The sequence below is a fragment of the Lathamus discolor genome, chromosome 5, assembly GCF_037157495.1.
Source record: "Lathamus discolor isolate bLatDis1 chromosome 5, bLatDis1.hap1, whole genome shotgun sequence".
In the NCBI taxonomy this organism is placed as follows: Eukaryota; Metazoa; Chordata; class Aves; order Psittaciformes; family Psittacidae; genus Lathamus; species Lathamus discolor.
Window position 1 is genome coordinate 47,345,321 of NC_088888.1, and position 21,971 is coordinate 47,367,291.

The 21,971-nt window shown below is 40.1% G+C and overlaps 1 protein-coding gene across 1 annotated transcript in view; it reads right to left on the reverse strand.

Annotated features, from left to right (window-relative positions):
- Positions 1-21,971, reverse strand: part of AIG1 (androgen induced 1) — a 125,888-nt gene that overhangs the window by 56,614 nt on the left and 47,303 nt on the right. The gene's annotated exons all lie outside the window — the stretch shown is intronic.

Here is a 21,971-nt window from a genome sequence, read left to right on the forward strand (position 1 = left end):
AGATAGCATTTGGGAGGGATGAGAAGCCAAAATTAAAAGTGGGGTGGACTTTAAAAAAAAATTCCATTCAATGTCTGCTCTCTGCCCTTCATCTTCAGAACTGCAATGAATTACAAGTCTATGGAAGCACACCTGACAATATTTATATATTTTTTTTCCTTTTAGAGTGTAATTCATTATTGTTTCCAAAATTATCTTCCACAGACTACTGCAACAACAAACACAAGTCCATGCTGATCAGAATAGCATCTCAATGGTTGATCTAACCTCACTGAGACAAACGGAGGCTCTTAAAAAATGTTTAAAATCTAAACAGTACAACCAGTGCCAAGTTTCGCTTGACTCACACTGTATGGAAGCTGAGGCCCAAATAGCCTGTGTTTTCATCTGCCAGAGGCCCATGTTCTCAAGTTCAAACACATTTTATATTTGCCAGCAATATTTCCAGTAATCACCAAGTTTTCCTAAAGAAGACATTTAATAACTTATATGACACCATATACATTTAGTTTTCTCTTTAAAAATGTATCAAGAAACATATTGCAAAATACAAGTTCTTTAAAAACAAAACGTAATCAGTATGGTTCTGTGCACCCAGATGTCTATATGTGTGAAAGATTCTGGAAACTAAAGGCTCTAATTTATGTTTTCTGAAAGGCACTAGATTCTACAAGGTCAGACCAGGAACTTTCAAATAAAGAAAAAGCCATGAATGCATAAAAGGAGCACACATCTGTTATGCTGCAGTTCATACTGCAATCCAAAAGCAACACAAGGAAAGGCATGCAAACAACAATTTTGGAGGTTCTGGCAGGATTTTAGATAATCAGGAAATTTTTGGTTAAGAGCAAACTAGAAAAAAAGACCTGTGAGAACTCAGCATATTCCAGCTCTATCCCCCCTGGCTGCATTGCTCTGAAGAGGATGCTAAAGAAAAAGGCAGAAACCTCTGACATTTCTAATTTTCCTTCTAGAGGGAAGTATAGAATCTGTCATTCTTCCTGTTCCAGTTCAGAGACTGTGCCAGTGTACACCGGTGTTCTAAGATGGAATAGGGTCGTACCAGAGGCCAGAAAACCCCCTTCCATAGGTTGTGCTATGGAAAGCAGAACTGTGAGCTGAAGGCAAGAGGAAGCGGTCTCTGGTGGCGGCTTGTGGTTTGGGATGGAATCCAGGCTGCTGAGTGCCTGCAGTGCCCCAGAGCGAAGACCACAGCATGGGCAGGGCATGGCTTCACTCGATCTCATCTAGAAGGAATCCTGGAAAACATAATCCCAGGATCTGCTGAGATTTGCACACCTCCATAGAAAGGCATAGTTGGAAGGCGTGCAAGATAGAAGCAGCCTCCTTTCTAATAGCTTAGGAAAGTCTGAAAGAAACTAAGGATGATGCTAATCTCTCCTATAAGCAGGAAAAACCACTTCTTGTTTGACTTTCAATGTCAAAGCTGAGGAGGCAGCCAGCAACTTAACCACAGCAACACCTGGGATAGTTTTAAACTCTGTGAACTGGGTTTTGTTTTAAACTTACTAGAAGTGTTTTTAGTTGTTTGTTTGTTTAGACTTCACCACTAGAGCTCTGGGGAGAAATCTCTCTTCAGAGAGAAGCTGTATTGTTTGCTTGCAAAATTACTTGATAGGCAAAGCCTGCAGGGAAGAAAGGAAGATTGGACTGCATTGTGCCGGAAAAGCAAATGAGTGGTAATGGATACAAAGGTTAATGCAAAGTCAGTGAGGAAACTAATCAGGTTATTGAACACCCTCAGCTACCCACTCACCCCTTCATCCAACTATAATGGCATAGCTGCACCTCAGCCTGGAGTACATCCTCAAAAGGGATGAGAATCAGATACAGCAAACCAGTGTGAGATACTACATATGGGAACGCATGCAAACTCTGTGTAACCCTGGACACATGTACCTATTCACGTTAATGCTAGCTTGCACCACTAATACACTGCAGATTGACTTCAGGCTGGGAGAGTCCCTGCCATTTGACACATATTGAGCAGGCCACAGAATTTTACTCTGCAATTGAAGGAAACCATTCTTTTCAAACATGTGTGAGTCACTGAGCCCAATGTGGTAAGGTTGCTCTGCAGACCATCGTGCAGGTAGAAGACTTACCTGTTTCCCAATGTGTCTTTATAGCTGGATTTTTTCACGCCAGCTCCTGAAAAGCTTATAAGCAGCTAAATTAACTTCTCAGTGCAGCTTAAATTTAGGCAATATTTCAGACTCCTTCATTTCTGAAAGTGACTCCCCAGCCTAGGACTTAACAAACTCTGTCCTGAATTCCAGGTCACACCTGGTAAGCAATTTACTGTGACTGGCTTATAGAACATCAGCCCTTCTGTACTTCCTTGTTATCTTCAGGAACTACTTTGAAACTGTAAGATGCTATAAGAAGTGTTTATGTAAATAAAACAGTAAAAGGCTGCCAAGAAATTCTACAGTATGCTACCAAAATAAAACTTTGAGATACTTCATATAACCCACACAACCCCAAAGCTGAGGCTGAGAAAGTATCACAGTTAAAATAATCACAACTCTTTCAGAATGAATTTCTGACAGAAAATAGTTTGGGTATAATTGAAATTTTGTCATTTTTGATTTGACAAAAATTTTCCACACTCATAAACAATCTAGAAGGCCCATCAGGCTACTTTACCACAGTTGCACTGGGAGCATTCTGCCTTGTCCCAGCAGCTCTCCAGAACAACACAGCCTTAGCGGAATTTTAGTTCTCAAGCACCTGATGGACCAGTTCACAGCTGGTGACTGAGCTTCTGGCTAGACCACACCTCTCATAACACAGTTTTTCCTCCTCTCAGACTGACCACTTTGGAGAAACACAAGTGCAACCAATGAAACACCTGATTCGATAAAAAACACAGGAAGATGCAGTTCAGGTTTGAACTAATTCAGAACGAATTATTTTGGGACTTCCAGATTTTAAATGTTTGAAATACATGTAACAGTAAGATATATTGCTATAAAATAATGGCTTCCCACTTCCCCCTCCCCCCAAAAAAACCAAAAAATCACCCTAACCCCGCCCCAGAAACATTACTCCTTTATTTTTTTTCTGTTAATGATACAGAGATTAAATACAATCTATGGATATACTAAAAATGGTGAATAATGGCTATGCAGACTGCTGCATATCTATATAGTGATGAGTTTGGGTCTGTCAGATACAAGACCCTGGAAAACCCTACCTGTGCTGCATTTCTAAGTATATCCAATAAATCTTTGGTAAGCTCTATCATTCAATCCAAGTAAGAAACAGTGACTGGCTTATTTGAGGCTGAACAGGAAAAAAAGGATAATAACTAATGCAAACTTCCAGTCAGGTAAACTAAGCTGCAGAATTTGCTGCCTTTCCTGGGCGACACTTTTTTTGAATGCAAGAAAAATAAACGACTGGGAGGACTTTGAAATGAATCTAAGGCCAGGGAACTATATGCAGACATAAAGTGGCATTAACAAGTGATGAACTGACATCTGTCTCTAACAGCACCTTAAGTGGTTGAAGCTAGTTACAGCTAGTCAACTAGGTAAACTGTGTGAACAGTATATAATATATGGCCTATTTTCTCTGTCAGGCTTTGCTCCTAAAATAAACAGCACTCTGCTCCATGATGGGTAGGTAGTGACCATCTCACCTTCTGTGCTTGATGATTTGCTAGGGATGATCAAAAAGACCTTTGAGGGGTGCTGGACCCATGGGTCTGCGTAGTTCACGGTATGATGACAGCCTAGGTGCCCCCCATTAAAACAACACTGGAACAGGGGCAAAAAGAGCCACTACTGCTACTAAGAGACTGCAGAGGACCTCCTGAGATGAGACTTTCAGGGGTCTTAACCTTATTGGTTGCGACACTCACAAGATCTCTGTCCATGCAATAAACAGTGATAAAAAGCAAGCAATAAAGGGCTTGTTAACATAGCAGCGGAAAGCATAACAAGCTGAGGTTATTCAAATCAGAAATTTGGAAAAGAATTAGCAGTGACAATGAATGATGACAGGAGCAAGCTGCTAAAGAAAACAGAAGATGTTTATCTCTTCAGATCATGACCGAATGCCTTTCTGGAAGATAAAACTTCAGCAAAACAAAGATTACTGGGCTCAGAACAGGTGCAAGCAAAATGTTATGGCCTTTGTTACGCAGGAGGTCAGATAAAATCATCTAATATTCTTTTCAGACCTTAAATGCCATGAACGTCTGGGTTTGCCTGCATAGTGTTTTGCCAGTAGGTGAGAACTCACCCTGTTTCTGAGTCTGGATGAATCCATGCCAGCAGTGAACCAGGAGCCATGTAGCTGTGGTTAGCACAGTGCACAGTCCAACCTAATAACTTGCTCCTGGATTGGAGCTGGCTGATGCCTGGCCAGCCCATAACACAGAATAAAGTTGCACCTGTCTGCAAAATACTGTACAGACACACCTACCCCTACCCAGAAAGCCAGCCACCCTAGCACATTTTTGCAGGACACAGGAGGCATGTCTGTGCCACGTCCTGGAACACAGTGCAGCGATTTCCGACAGCACCCACAGCGCTCACAGTGGAGGCAGTGATAGTACAGCCACCTCAAAAGAGCCTGGCCGAGGCGTAAGGCCTGTCCCTGGGGACCCAGTGCTGGCTAACTCGGCCATGCTGCCTTCAGAACCTTCCAGTCAGCATCTTGATGCAAGAGCTGTTACCACACTGTGCCAAGTGGTACTGTGTGCCAGGACTCAGCTGGGCATGGCAACTAACCCTCCAGCATGGTAGATGGGGATAAGGTCCTCTTGCTGTATGTGGTACTTTGAGGCAAACTGTATTATGGATTCTTGACTTCTGTATCAAGAACAAGGGCTCATGATGCGCTCACCGGTCATGGCTGAAGCTTAAATGCTCCAGAAGGACAACTTGCATTCCCTTCCATCAAACCCTCAACAGCTGCTTGGGGATCTGCCTCTTTTTCTCAGCATAAACTGAACAAAAGCAATTCCAACTGCAAAAGTAGAGATGTGGTAGCACTGTTTTTTGTACTCGACATCTAAGAGTAGAAAAATGAGCAAGGCGATAAGAATGTACACTGGTCATGCAAAGAAGGGCAAATAAAGTGCATGGCTTGCCTTTATAGAAAGCAGAGTGAGTAACACACTAAACCCCTTAATTTCCCAACACAGAGCTCTACACTGACAAGAAAAGTACAGCTTTAGCAATGAAGACAGAATGTGGTCCTGAAGGAAGAATGTTCTCCAAAAGGACTTATTCCACAGGACTGAATTAATGCTCTTAAGAAGTACTGAAGTAAAAGCACAAACCAAAAGTGAAATTCAAATGTTTACTCCACTTGTGACAATCTGACCCAAAATGGTAGGTGCTGGGAAGGAATTAATATGGGAGAAAGGATTACCACTTCTCCAGGAACATAAATATAAAAGAACACTTTTGAAAGTATCTTTGGATGTCTAAGGAGCAGAAGAATGTTTACATTATACACAGAACTCAATAAAAATAAGAAAGACAAAGATCTAAACAATAAATATAAGCTAACCCTTCAAGCAAAAAATCCTTTATAGAAGGCTGCGCTTACTGAGACACAGTCTCTTCCAAGAATGGCTGACAATCTTCCTTCCCTTTTTTAGGGCATCAGATCCTCAGTTACAAGACTAGTTGATAATCTCAGCTTTTATCCAATAAAAAAGGTTTTCCTTTAAGATCCCAGACCTTAAAACTGAGGCCCTAAGGATTAAGACAAAATTTCAAAACATGTTTCTGAGCCTCTGCTCTTTTTAATCCTGACCATTCATATGCTAATGCTTGTAGGCTTACCCATTGACACCTGGTGAAGAGCTCAAAAATACTGACACCAATGCAGGATGCTCAGGGTTTACCTATATATTTCAAGGAGATTATGTAAAGAAACACTCAATAAGAAGGGCTGGTGCATGAGTAGTACTAGCACACATGACTTATTCCCCAGGACAGCTCTGAAAGCAATGTGTGTCATTAGTTTCTGTGGGTGGACAGTTCCTTGAAAGAAAGAATAATGCCTGGCTGAACGGGCAGTATTAGGAAAGAGGCACTTGGGTGGGATTTAAGCCTCATTGCAGCTACTGCATGTAAACTATACAACATGGTAAACATCTAAAAAATGCATGCTAGTTGCAAACCAGAAACATTTAGGATGATAACAATGCCCTTAAGTTGTTCTGGAATCATAGGACCTTGGAAGTTGAAAACTCTCCTTCTCTCTCCAGTGTGCACCAGTAAGATTCTCACGAGCACACCACTTCAGTTGCTGTGCTAGGAACAAAAACAGGATGGATATTAGACATTGGAAACTCTCCATTTGACTTTACCACAAGGGTATTTTTCTTTTTTTCCCATGGATCATAAGAAGGGCAGACGGGCATTCCCTTGAGGCAAACAGAGATGTTTTCAGAACATCATGCAACAGGAATACTCCCTGACAACATGTCTATAATAATATGTTCTAAGTACAACTTTCTGTACTGCACCTTAGGCTATTTGGTGGTGGACGTATTTTTATGCCCATTCATTTTCCCTGAATTTCGGCAGGGATGAGCACAACTAAAACCCAGCCTTTTAAAAGCAGGACATCCCATTTAGCCACACAGATGCTCCAAACAAGTAAACAGGTCCATAAAATTTTCTGAAAAAGGATCTGTGTATCATCATTACCCAGTTTCTCAATCAGCAAGGTGGAAAAGGTTATGATGAAAGAAATGCACTTAGTCACAGAGTATCTGGCGAGCAGACAGATTCCAACCCACTCCTTGCCCCAGCATCTAGTTTCCTTACAGAGACTCTATGTGGCCAGAACTTCATAAAGATGTGAAAAGTGAGACAGAGCCAAATGTCATCCAAGGTTTCCCTGTGGGTACACTTGCAAAGGAAAGGAAAGAAGATTCCAAGTTTGCTTCAGTCCCACAAGGCTTCGCTCAACACACAGCTAATGTAAATGCGACCCTAGGTTGCATATCCCCAAGTGCCAACAACAGGTAAACATTGATCCTTGTCTCCAGGTGTGTGCTAGGCAGCTCAGCTTGGTTCTCGCTGGGTAGCTCCCCAGCTCTTTCCCTGCATGTTTAGAACAGCAGGTTTCGTAAATGCCCTGCCATGAACATAGGAAGAGGAAGATTGTTGACTCTCTCATGCCCTCAGAGCAGCAGCCTTCTTGCATCTCCATCAATCCCAGCTGCATTAGCTCTCCTCACTGAGAAAAGTATAATTTTTCTATGCTGCTGATGGCCCTTTCTATTTCACATCTGGAGACCGTTAACTGTTTCCCATGTGGTCTGAGTTTTAGCAGCAAAAACACTCCAACAAATTCTAGTAAAACTGATTTATTTGTATTAACTGGACACTGGATACCCAGATAATACTGCAAGGGGACTTTATTCTCCCTTCCTCTTCCCATTGACATTTCACCTCGACCTGTCCTCTGAAATAAATACTTGGGAAACCTCATGTTTTAGTGGTTGGCAGCTCAGAACTGAAAAGGTCAAAAGCTGAAAATTATTTAAGCATGTCATCTCTTCTGTTTAGGAGAGCTTAAGTACCTATGAGATGCAGAAGTCCTAGCTAAAACTAGAACTTGGGGCTGTGAGGCTGCGACTTCCCCTCGGATACCAACAGCTTATGGCAACCTCTGTTTTTGCAAAGTCATAATTTGCTGCTATGGAAAGAATTGTATTAGCAGAAACTGAACACACTGCTTCAGATCTTTGAGGGACAAAACACTGCAGGAGAGAAAAGGATATATATATATATGCATATATATTTTTGCAACTGCATAAAAGAAGAAACCAGGGGGGGAGTGCTGAATAGAGCTGGCAAAATGGTTTTAAGTTGTTAACGTGGAGGAAAAATTACTCAAGTCTTGGATAGCAAAATTTACTAACTTTCCAGAAGGCAGCCAGTTATGAATTTACTAAAGCCTTATCAAGCTACTCTTAGGTGAAAGCAAGACGGGTAAGTTAAGTGTTCTTCAAAGGAAAACTAGCAGTAACTAAAGAAATCAATATATTAATTAAAAATCACCACTAGCAGGGAAAAGAAATAGTTTAATAATGGCAGAATGCTTTCCACTCTATTTAAGCAGGAAAAACCTTCTCCCATGAGATCACAAAGGTGCTTAAATCTTGTGGCAAAGAAATAATCTTTTGCACTGAGAATGTGAGAATGAGAGATGATGGTTTATATCAGTCAAATACTTGTACTGTTATTTTACTTTCTAGTTTCATATAGTTTTGAGCCCATCGCTGCAAATTTACCAGCTACCAGAACTTATTGCTACATCACTGTGTTGCATGGGGTGGCAGAAGTTATAAGGAACCCCAAGGCTGCAGCCTGAGTCTTGCTGCTACTGGTACTGCGTCAGAGGAGCGTGCTCTCACTCAAGACTCTGCCAGGGAGTGTATTTCATTTCTGGATTTATGTTGTGGATAGAGGTCGTGTAGTGCAGGATGCAGAAAGGCTGGCTTGTGTCTAATTTATGGATGGATGTATGTAAGCATGAAGTGTTAAGAGAATGGTGCAGAACACAGGAGGCTCCAGCCGTGCTGTGGTGCAGAGAACTTAAAACATTATCTCTGCCCCAAGTAAGGCCTGGCCCTTGGGGAAAGGGTTTACTGCCCAGCATTCATCATCAGGAAAATGAAAGAGAACAGGTTTTATTTTCTGCTATAAATCATGCACAGCACCAAAACACTCTGCTGCAGCCAGAAGGAAACTAAAAGTTTGCTGCGATCTCTGACAAAGAAGGACCTTTTTTTTGAACCAAGTTGTAGGTTTGAGATAATGGAATCAAATATTGTTTTTAAAGAGCTTTGTATACCATCCTCACTTAAGAAAAGGATGAAAAGACGTGAAAATCAAAAGATGATGGATAGAGTCCTGTAGGGTAAGAAATATTTTTGAAGATCTTGCAAACATCACAACTGAGCCTTCCAGCTTGTAGGTCAATGCAGGGAAGTTGATGCAAGAGCTCTGGCAGGGAGAGACCACCTGCCAAATTCCTACTAATTGGTAGCAAAGGCAGCTGAAGAAACTTGCCTCTGAAAGGAAAAATAAGCTTGAGACCTCAGACTGACTTCTTCAGGAACACAACCGCTTATGAAGAGAGTAGTAGATCTGTGTGTATGGATAGATATAGGCTAATGCCTATAAATAGCTCCAAGTTGGCAGTGCTACGGCAGTAACAGAAGCCAGACTATGGTAACAGCCGGCTTCGCTATAGAAATTTTTATCTTAATGCCATCTTCCTTCTTGCTGTGGAAGACACACTGAAAACAGGTCTGGATAGTATATTAAAACTCTACCATACATTCAATAAGGTTTCATGAGGTTACATGAGTACTTTTAAAATTTCACTTTAGAAATTTGGTTCAATCTCTATGCAATACCTATAAAATTCCTAGATTTCAATGTTTACATAAACATGCCCAGGAACATGATCTTTAAATACGATTTTTATATTTAGTCCAGTCAGTTTTCTCTATAACAACAACAGCAGTAAGGGACCTTATACTAAAAGAGTTCAGATAAATTTGCCAGAGTAAAGAAGCAAATATCCTTTATTCCTCTTGCTGCTATAATTTAAATGGAGATAAGTGATTTTATTCCTACAGAATGATGCCACACCTCTCAATTACAAAAAGAATATATAAGCCTAAGTAAACTGCCTTTAATATTCTTCTAAAGTTTAATTAATTTGTTTGCAAAGTGATCTGAGTTATCTGTAAGGAGTAAGTACTATTTTCTTTTCTTAGCAAAGGTTAGAATATGGTTGAAAATTCCGCTGCAGTAATGCGGAAGAGGCTGGTTTCCATGAACATGACAAAAACACTGGATTCCCAAGTACGTCGTATCTGTATTGAGTGCACCGAGTTGGACAAAAGGATGTGGAAAGGAGTAAACTCTTAGCACTTTTCTACCCTTCTGATACCATCGGATTGCTGAGCCTCGCATTTCCTGCAAGAGTAAATGAGAATAATTTGCTGTTCTAACATGTACTGACAGGAACTGCCTGGTCTGTGTCACCTGTGAGGAGACCAAGCATGGGCTAGTTCTATTTAAAAGCTGTGTAGTTAGAACACTGTCAGGGGCTTTTTAATGCCAAGGAATTTTACATATTCCTATTTAGATTTTTAAACTGCAGTCACAAGAGTGTTCAGACTCGCCGAGCAATATATTGGTGGGATTTTCCATGTACAAGCCAATTTGATAGAACAGGCTTTCAAGTTTACCACAAAATGTTCTTCCTCACACTGTAAAGCCTACCAAGAGGCTGCACAGTATTATATTACAGGGTAACGATATTTCCAGGAAAAAAAAAGGGAATTACACATGAATCAGGCAACGAAAGTATGCAGGTAACCATGGCTACTGTTGTGAACTAAATAACATTTTTTATACAGCTGTGAATATTTGTGTTATTGCCAGTTAAGCTGCAGAGTTCAGATTTGAGACAGAGCTGGTAAACACTGAATTCTTGCCTGAAGAAAGGTACTTCCCAAAGTGGATGCAGGCCTCTACATCATGCCACTGCACATTCTGGTGTAATTTTTTGTCTAGTAAACACACAATCAAAATAAAGTGTAACTCCTCATGGCCACTACCTATACTTCACTTTCAGCGACGCACTTTTGCATGAGCTCTTTTCTCTCTTAAGGGTATTTTTATTTCCTCTTGTCATATACCTGCAATTGTAATTTTTGACATAGCTTTTGAAATCACTTGGGCTGCATAAAAGAGAATTTTGAAAGTTCTTTAAAAAATTTGCAAGCAAAACTCTCAGCTTCCCTTGATTTTCATTAGTGGTAACACCCCCCTCTTAGGTCCCAACAGCATTCCTGGACAACAAAATTAAAAACAATTCCAAATGAGAGGGACCTTTTCTCCTTTGACATCTTTTCGATTTCCAAGTTCATACCTCTTAGATCATCCTTCTGTTTACATGTCAGAGTCTCTGTTCTCAAATCAATCATCACCAGAGAAGGAATGGAAACCTAAGGGATTTTCCTCCTTACGGAGAAAAGGTACGCCCAAAACCAAATTATTTGGAGTAAGTTGACAGTAGTTGCTATACTAAAGGAAAACATAAACACAAAAGCAGTTAGTGAGATGAACCTGTGCTTCCAGTAACATAAACAAAATGAAAATAATGAAACGCCTGTTGTAACTAAGTGAAGCAGGACTTAATAGAGAGCAACATCTCTCTATTAAAAAATTGAATAGAGCATGAGTTTGAAACCTAAGTGAGTGCTTGATCATTCACTGTGAATTTGTCTTCTTTCCTGGTTGGGAGAGAGAGGATCGTTTCTTAATAAGAGCACTAGCTAATGAAGCAAACACAGATTCATGTTGCCGTTCAATCTTTAACAAACTGCCTGCAGCCTCAGGCAAACCACAAATTCCATGTTTTAGTTTCTACTCTGTAACACAGGGAAAATAACAACTCTCCTCTGCCAGTCTTTACCTGTGCAATTCATATAGGCTACAAAGAAACTGGAAGACTAAATGTCTTGCATCTGTACCAACAGTGCTTGGCTTAAATAAAATTGTAGGAGATGGTCTTTAAAACAGCACTAGGTACCAATATCATTATTAACATATAAATAGTAGCATATATTTTTATACATTACTCTCTCTATATATGTATTTTTGCACACACTACACATACTATACATATGCATACACTATACATATTACAAAATCTATAATATATATGCTAATCCCACCAAACTGCTGTCACAGAGAATAAAACTGTGGGACTCACAGGAGCATACTGCTCAGGCAGACAGCTGTGAGGTCTAAAGACCCAGAAATGCTGGGGATATTAGAGGCAATGAGTGTACAAAGCAGTGCATTCTTCTGACTTCTGCACAGACAAAAACATTGGAAAATCAAGCCTGCAAAGAGTGATCTTGCACAGTGGTCACAAGAAACCAAGTGAAGACAAATCCCTACGTGTTGGTCTAGAATAAATGAAGGGTGTCATTTTCAGTATACACCGTGTGCTTTAAACTGCCTTTTCAAGCTTTTTCTCAGTGATGTACAGTACACACAATTATCACCTCCATGTTCTATAGCTCTCTCCAGCTGACTACTATTATCACCTCTTTATTTCAGTATTTTGTTTCCTCTACTTTGCTCACTGTCTTCTCCTCCTTAACAACCTCTAAGGCTATCCCTTTTTCTCTTAGCTTCTGACACATTCATTTCTTTCTCCTTCAAATTCCTTCTTCTTTTTCATCTTTCATTTCACTGCTTCAGGAGCAAAGATCAAAATGCCATCCACCTTAGTCTCAGATCTAAGAATACATATATTCACCTCTTAAAATGATTTGCAGATGTATGCATTTTTAAGCAACTAGCAGACAACACAATTTTGTTTCTTAATGGAAACATCATTAAATCTCTGTATTGGTAAAAAGACATTTTTGATGGATGTTTTCTTTATAGCAAATGATATCATTTCCCATTTCTTCATTTTTAAAAGTGCCTTAAAATACAAAGTTCAGTAAACTGACGTACATATTTCATGTCTCCCATAAATAGTTCATAAAACAATTTCTACACTACATACTGTATTTGTAAAAGAAGCCACAAAAATGTGCATGGCAATGACTCAGCAAGTTGGAACCCTGCATATAGGGTTTAGAGAAAGCTGGTAAAGCTCAAAGTAATAGAACAAAAAGCTAAAAATCCCATGATGCAAATAAAATTGCTTCCTGTTGGAAACAAACCTAAGGATGTAATTTGAATATTATTGCCATTTTTCATAGAGAAGAATTTCCTTTCTAGCTATACCTGAACTTTCTATAGCATGCACCATATCAGCCTAGAGTATTTTATGAGATACTAGGAGTACTACATTTGGTATATAACCATAAGTAATGTTATTATATTTGACGCAGAGGTCACTTCTGCAGAAAAATGGACAGCAGCATCAACTCTGTTAGCTGCATTTGCATCCATGAACCTCAAAGTAACTTGCAAAATGCAATTCACCTCTTCATTTCAACTGAAGGAATGGGAACTGAGGCACAGGAAAGGGAAATACCTCTCACGAGCCGGCAAGGACCCAGCAGGGAGAAAAGCAGAGTGCCGGCACATGCAGTCTGGTTTGGCACAGTAGCTTCCCTGCCTGTGACACTTCATAACCAGAATCTGGCACAGTGCTATAAGCCCAGTAACAGCGAGCATCGTGTTTCTAACTATCATTCCAAAGCTTCACAAAATGCAGACATTAGCTAATTAAGACTTATAAAAATTTATTTCGAACACTTCATAATTTCTTTCAAGACTAGGAATAAAATGGAAATTTAAAAACAGAGTTTAAACAGCACTTCAAATCTGCAGTGTTACTTGCTCTGAAGAGAAAGCTTTCTGTGAAGAGTTAAAGGGTACCAGATAATACTGCAACAAAGATGCAAGAGCATACACTGGCCACTGGTCTGTCTTTTGCCTTTTCAAGACACCTTCATGCCCTGTGCTATTTCTCCATAGTTGGGAGATTTTTCCTGTTCAGATAACTGTGATATCAGAGGGAGGAAAAGTGTCGCCTTAGTCATCCTTATGGTCTCTGAGAGAAAGAGACATCTCTGAAAGGTGATGGCTTTTCCTGAGTAGGGCACCAGCCTGGGACTTTGGTGTTTCTGGTAAATGTCCAAAGGTAAAAGGGCTAACTGTAGACCTGGTATGACTAATGGCAATGGCTTACACATCTGTCAAAAACATCCTTCATGCTGCATCCTGAATTTGAGTCTCTTGTGTTTGAGGAGTTACTAAAAATGTACACTGTTTTTACTTATTTTTATCTATGTGGAAAAATATGGGATTGAACTGAATGGCAGGGCAGACATCAGGTTATGTTAAAGCTCACAGTCCACCATGAGCACAAGTAATTCCCAAGGTTGTCCCCAAATCCTTGATTTCCGCTGATCAGCATGTATAAAGCATTAGTGCTGTGGCACTACTTCAACATATTAATCGTCTGAACATGAAATGATTTCTGCAGAAATCATATTCGTTTCCAAATGCAAAGACATGTAAGAAGACACCAATTGACAAAAAAGTTACTTTTAAAAAGTGGTAATTTGTTACAAAAACAAAGTCAAAATATTTCCCTATATTAGTGTTCCTGTAGCAATAATGATCTCAGGATACAGGGAGAACTAGTATTTTTTATTCCATCGACTTCAAGGGCTGGAAAAAGCACATAAGCTTTTGGGCTCAGACTCCCTTCACCAGGTCTGCTGATTCTTCTGGTATTGTGTCCATGTGAAATAACCCACTTTCCAACAATGATAAATAGGTAAAAATCTGGTCACTGAGTTAGTGCATATGCCTTGAATTGAAGGAAAAGCTGTCTGCCAAGCTTCAACCAAGTAGATCATAGGTCTGTGAAAAAAGGAATCTAAAAGGAGGGAATTCAGTTGCTATAGCAGCAAATTAAACAAATAAATGAGATACCATGGAATGCTACAAAATATTTGTGGTCTGATTAAGTCATATTTGCCACATGTGTGAATACTAACAGCGCAGTTTAGTAAAGTGGGTACAATACAGTACAATTCCACTTTTATTGTATGTACAGTCTAATTTTTATCTGAGTGCTAATGGTAACCAGCACATCCAAAGGTATATAACACTGCATTTTACTGTAATCATAAGGCACAGTCCCTTAAATACATAAAGATAGAAAATAAATGCTGTAACTTCGAAGAGGTATTTTCATCCTTCCCTGTGTTTGCATGGCCTGCTAAGAAACAAAGGTTTTTGTAGTGATCACCTCCAGGATGACTTGCATATGGGGTGCTTTAAAGTACACATCCTGTAGCTGGTACCTGACATATTAAACCTTCTTCAACATAAGCAATCCTCCCCCTAGTACATGATTTTTTTTCCAGTGAAATGTTCTTATTTCTTCATAAAAGACACCATTTTCATACACTCATCATTAATCATAATGTTATATCACTTACTGATTGATTCTACTATCTGCCTGTGTGCTCTGGAAAAAAAAAAAGATCATGAAAAAAATGCAAGTCTGTTATGTCAAAAGATAAAACAAATGTCTAATTTAACTGACAGAAGAGAGAGGAGGGCACATAGATTTTTATCAAAAAATGTGTAATTACCAGTTATTAATGTATTTTGCACTGGTTTTAAAGTGGAACATTAATTTACATTTATAAGCTGCAAACCATGTATCTGATAAATCGTGCAGCAGCACCAGAGAAACGTACCAGCTTAAGTAGTACAAAGGAGTTGTGCATGACCCCAGCAGCAACTATGAGCAGTATAAGCTGCACAGAAAGTTAATGTTAAAACAGGCATTCCTAATACTTCCAGAAATATGGGAATTAACCAAGCATGTTTCCATCCCACACTGCTGCTGGTTTAATAAACAGATGTAGCAGTCCAGGGCCAAACACTGCTTCTAGGAAAACACAGCTCAGTATGTACTACGTACCCAGAGAAAGGCAGGTATCCTAAAGGCTCCTTTTGTATGTCCCTTTGGAGATTTCCTTTGATCATTTGTTTTGTGCCCACCATAATCACTTTACCAAACATTTGTACTTCAGCTAAAAATCTGGCTTTGAGCATTTTTGTCAGTATTATTACTACTACCATAATTATTACTTCCCAAGTTACACTTAACTTTGCCTGTTAAAGCAGGGTGGTTTGAAATACAGACGGTACACCTCCTTACCTCTGGTGCTTCAAATACGTAATCTTCCAGCACCCTTACCAAGAAGCGCATCCTTTCGAATACAATGCAACTCACACTTCAAAGCTAATAGGAAAAAATAAGGTACACTCTGAACAGGCTTGTTTTAAACTGCAGGGCTGGCTTTGAGGGTCAGTCCGTCGAGCTAATGTACAGCACTGTCAGCTGAAAATAATGACAGACATGCAAAGACACCAATATCATTCTACAGATATGACAGACACAATTTGTATGAACACAGGCCTCATACTGCTGTATGGTTGCAGGTGGTTTTAATCCTAAACATTTTACAAGGATTTTAAGTTCCTGGCATGACAGTGTGCAAATTTTACTTTATGTACCCTGTAAATCTACATCCAACAGCAAGAGAAGCAATTTTCCTCCTCTCACAGCAGCATCAGTAAGCCATCTCCTCTGCTAATTAATAGATTTTAGAGATATCTTCCCAAGGAAGCGATGGACTATGTGGTAAGAAAACATACTATTCACTTCCTCTTTCTCACTTTTCCTTATCGCCTTACTTCCCCTTTCCTCATCCTTCTCCTCCTCCAGGTCCTCTTTAGCATTCTGAGTCTTTTTCAGCTTGTCTACATTATTCTGTGGTGCCTTTTTTCATTCACTTCATCTGTTTTGCTTTGTTTTTTTCTTATTTTTGGTAGGAGTTGAACCAGCATCAGCTGACTTTTTGGTTCCTCCCTTTCCTCCTGGCTGTCTTTTCCTCTCATCCAACCATCTTTCCCTAACCTTCCTTTCTGAGCTGACTCTCTCCCGTTCTCCCCTCCTTTGGTGGTCACTCCTGTGGTTTGGTGTTGACAGTACATGCTCTCATCCTCTGTGCTAACAGACTGAGTTACGTGACCTTGTCAACAGAACAAGGCAAAATGTCAGAAGAAGATCTCATCTGGGGATTTCAGTTCTTGGAATTTTCCCTTGCAATGCTCATGTCTAGAATAGGGCTTGCCTGTTTAGCTGTTACTAAGTACTCAGAGATATTTTAGAAAAGGTCCCTCATTACTAGACATTGGGATCGCCTGTACCAGGAGGAGCTTGTGTGTGCTTTTTCTCCGGATTACTGGAAATAGCAAATAATCAGGAACATTCAGACCTGTATTAAGTTAGAAAGCTGTCTTCACCTTACCTTGATGAGTCTCCTCTGGCAGATACGTAACACGGTTAAGGCCAGCTTCCTAATACACAAAAATTGCAGTAGTAACTGTCCTGTTACTGTGTTAACTAAAAGAGTTTTCCTAATGCTCCCAGAGGATACCACTCAGATAATTTGGTCTTCTTTGTCTAACAGCCTCTCGCAATTTCCAGGTTTTGATACACTACCAATTTCCAAGCCCTTCACATAAGTAACAGAAAATCTTCTAAGCTGCTGCTGCTTTTCTCCCCAGAGCGGAGGAATAATTGGTACTACTGTATTCACGCTCCCATGGTGGAACTGGCAGATAACGAGGAGAGGTACCAGACAGAGCCATGTAACTGCAGCATGCATATGCAATAAGTGTATAAACACAACAACGATATTTTCATAGGTTCTGCAAATATTGCAAGCCCCCAGGCAGCCAGCTTCAATTGCCATTCTCTCCATCAAACAGATGTTTAAGTAATAGCCATCTAGGAGTGGGTATTCTGTAGGAAGCTAAATTATGTATTTTCCCTGATTTTTATCAGAAAACTTTTCAAGTTATGTGACAAGTGGGAACTCCTTCCTGGAGCACTGAAGATTTTATTTATCCTTAACATACAAAAATATTATGACACCAAGCTGTGTGGTCCGGTTGATATGCTGGAGGGAAGGGATGCCATCCAGAGGGACCCTGACATGCTTGTGTGGTGGGCTGATGCCAACCTCATGAAGTTCAACCACGACAAGTGCAAGGTCCTACACCTGGGTCAGAGCAATCCCAGGCACAGCTACAGACTGGGCAAAGAAGAGATTCAGAGCAGCCCTGCAGAGAAGGACTTGGGGGTGTTGGTCGATGAGAAAATGAACATGAGCCGGCTTCAGTGTGCGCTCGCAGCCCAGAAAGCCAACCGTATCCTGGGCTGCATCAAGAGGAGCATGACCAGCAGGTTGAAGGAGGTGATCCTGCCCCTCTACTATGCTCTTGTGAGACCTCACCTGGAGTATTGTGTGCAGTTCTGGTGTCCTCAACATAAAAAGGACATGGAACTGTTGGAACAAGTCCAGAGGAGGGCCACGAGGATGATCAGGGGGCTGGAGCACGTCCCGTATGAAGATAGGCTGAGGAAGTTGGGGCTGTTCAGCCTGGAGAAGAGAAGGCTGCGTGGAGACCTCATAGCAGCCTTCCAGTATCTGAAGGGGGCCTATAGGGATGCTGGGGAGGGACTCTTCGTTAGGGACTGTAGTGACAGGACAAGGGGTAACGGGTTAAAACTTAAACAGGGGAAGTTTAAATTGGATATAAGGAGAAAATTCTTTCCTGTTAGGGTGGTGAGGCACTGGAATCGGTTGCCCAGGGAGGTTGTGAGTGCTCCATCCCTGGTGGTGTTCAAGGCCGGGTTGGATGAAGCCTTGTGTGGGATGGTTTAGTGTGAGGTGTCCCTGTCCATGGCAGGGGGGTTGGAACTAGATGATCTTGAGGTCCTTTCCAACCCTAACTATTCTATGATTCTATGATTATAGACAAATTAAGAAGAGCCCATTAGCTGGAATATCCTTGAAAACCTTAAATTGGATTTAGAAACAAATCTCAGAGAAGGCTATGCAGTTCTAGACATAAGCAAAAAGCATTACCAAGGTACAGTACATTGCAGAAAAATAGCCCATACATGGGATGTTGCTGTATTAGGAAAGCATCCACAAGAAATATAATCCACTGTTTCAAATGAGTCACTTCTGAAAAGGTTTTTTAGGGCAACATGCTAGATGGAAACACTTCGCTGAAAGAAGGGACATCTCCTTGTTTGTACATCAGAGCGAGTACTGTGCAGAAATTGACCCAACTAACAATGGAGAGATGGGTTGGTCAAAAAACTCATCAGTCTTGGACATCCAATCTTTACATGTCAGGTTACTAGGAATTTTGATCTTTACAGGGATTTTCTTTTATTTTGTTTGTTGAATCATAAAGGAAGAATGTTTTCCACCAGAAAAAAAAAAAAAAAGAAATAAACAAGCCAAGGCCACTGGACCTAAGACAAGGCTGCCCCAAAGAATAACAACTGGAGAGATGACCAGAGGGACTCCATACCACTTCTCAGGTGAGCTGAGCTTTTCAGCTGACCCGCCAGCAGTAAGAAAAGTGAGCCAACTTGTGAAGTAAGTAGAGATGTATCACTTGGACAGGCTCTTCCCTCTCCATAACTTGTCTTAGTCTCCTATTTGTCCGAGTTTTTATGCATTCTCTTGAATACAAGGACAGAGCGTATGTCTTTCTAGGAATGATACTGTTTCCCAAAAGCAGCATAAAAAGAATAAAGTACAAAACTGGAAGTGCTCATATACATTGCAGCGGCACAGAACCCTTACGATAACTAATTTTCCAACTCCACAGAGGCAGAGCATATTCCCCTTCCTCCTTTTCTGACCTCTTCTCTGCAGTTTTCATATGAAGACAATGCCTTGTTTCTGACCTCCAAAGCCACTAAACTCCTCAGTAAGCAATTTCTATCTCTGTATTTTACTTTTCTTGCCACGAACAAAAGATGATTAACATTTTTTAAAGGAATCTGGGACAGTGTCTGTGAAAAACAAAGGAGGACTCTTAATGAACTGGTATGCTAACTTGGACAGATACTGCATACAGTCTTGCTATGTAACCTGGCTCAAAATAGCAAAGCTCAATCTTAAATTAATTCAGTCTACAGATCTGTTTATGTGGGCATCAGTTACAGTAGGGACAACCTCTAGTTTTATAGTCTATGCTAATATTGAAGAGAAGATAACTTCTTGAAACAAATGTAATCCATGCATCATCCTGTCCAGCCCCAACATAGAAAGGTACAGTGAATGATCTGATAAAAATCCTGTTACTATGACACACTAGTTTGAAACACTAAAGGGTAGCCTTTAATTAAAAGTTCCTAATACTGATAGAGATCAGACAGCCAGCCATCAGAACATGGGGAAGAGTATTTTCCATGGAAAATATGCCTGTGGAATTAAAAGTTGATATGGATCCAAAGTGCAGGCCAGTATGAAGAATATAAACATCTCTGATAGAAGAGTTCAGTAATTTGGCAATTAAAATTGTAGCCAGCAAAGATTAATTCATCTGCACAACTAATAAATACAGGAAGTGTACTTGACACTTCAGAAACAGACCAAGGCTGAGACACATTCCTATTCTTCAACAGCTCTCTTTAGACAGGTAGTTACTTCTACTGACAGAAGCTTAACCTCAGCTACTCAGATGTGCACCTTCATACAATATAGAGATGAAATCCTTGCCCTACTGAAATTGACAGCAACCCTGCCATTGATTTCCCCACATCATCTCTCAAGCCATAGTGATACTGTTGGTTATGAATGAATCAACTGACTGAGATGATGAAATATGTCAGTTTTATGGCACAGTAAAACTCTATTAGTGATGCCTTTCACAGGTGTATGAATCTGTTTGTAAGAGGTACCATCTGGTACCACAAGGCACCACATAGTACACAGACTTTTCTGTAGACAGAAATTATATCTTCAACTATAATGTGTGTGTGTGTGTGTATATGTAAAATAAAAATACAGTTCTTGACACTATATGCAATTTTATGGCAAATGGTTTGTAGCTTTTATCTTTGTGCACAATTAGGAGCTTCTCTGTTTCTACAAAACTTCACAAGCCATATTAAAACTGAATTGGTAATGGGATTGTGCAGCTCTGAGGTTCATTTCCCTTATGTTTTCCATTTGTAGAGAGGACTTTTTTTTTTATAACTAGGAATTTTTTTGCTGTTGAAAAAGTGTTGCTATGAAAGAATGGTATCTCTGAGTATTGGCAAGACACTACTATGCGTTCAAGAAAACAGGGTTTTTTAACTATAGACAACATTGTAACTGTAGAAAAGGAATGGAAAAGGTCGAGAAGAAAATGGGCAATCAGAACTGATTATTATAAGCTAACAAAGCAGCAGACACTGCTGTCCAAACCACTTCTGCTTGGGCTAATGCACTGAATCACACCAGCCCTTCAAACAGCTTCTTCATACGGTATTCAACACAGTCAGCATGAAACGCTTTTAAAGTATGAATATTCTCAAACATTTTGACACATATTGTCCTGGGTTCACAGTAATCAGAGGTCCGGTCCTTTCTAGAACTGTATTCCCAGAGGTCCTACCCTTTCACAAGGGGACCTCTATCATATTTTCTAAGATCTGCCAAATCAAAATTGTAACTACTACAGAGATGCTAGCATTCTCAGGGTAATTTAAGAACCCCTTCATATTATGACAGGCAATGCACCAGAATTAATAAGCATGAAAACTGGTAAGGACAAAGTGATAGCTAAAACATCTGAAAGAATTAGACTGAAACGTGCTGAAAAGCCCAACAGCCATAAACTCCCTCTGTGAGACTGAGGTAAAAGAACACTTGGATAAATGGAGACTGATACAGCAAACAGTTCCTTTACAAAAGACTTTCAAAAATGTCTTCTACAATATTTCAAGTTGAAAAAAAAGGTCTAAGATGCTTGCACACAACTCATTTCAGCAAACTCTATTATGTCAAAAATCTCAAACAAAAGCCCTCTCCAAATATTTCAGTAAGTATACATTTCTACAGAGCAACCTGAGCTTGAACTGTCTTTCAGTTATGGCACACAGGAGACTTCCTGAATACATAGGGCTGTTTGTTGTCAACTGCTTCACAGTGTGCATTCATGAAAGATGTTCTAGGTTAGGCACTTTCAGCATGTGGAATGTCACCTGAAGAAATGTCATCAGAGCTGGCACTGATGTGGTGTGGGGTAAAAATCAATGTATGCATGGCTTGACAGTGTTTGCAAGTGTTCAGTTTGCAACCTCAAAACTCAAGGGAGGACAGTCTGAACAAACACAGCAGGAGTCATCAGGCCTTTTCCTCAGCTCTACACACACATAATATCATGTTGCTCCTTTCAAAACACTGTAAGCCAGTACAATATCTAGCAGAAGCTGATGCTCCTCTTGTCAGTAGTAACTCTCATACTGCTGCTTTAACACATAGTTTAGGAATAAACAAATAGTAATGCCATCTGCCCACC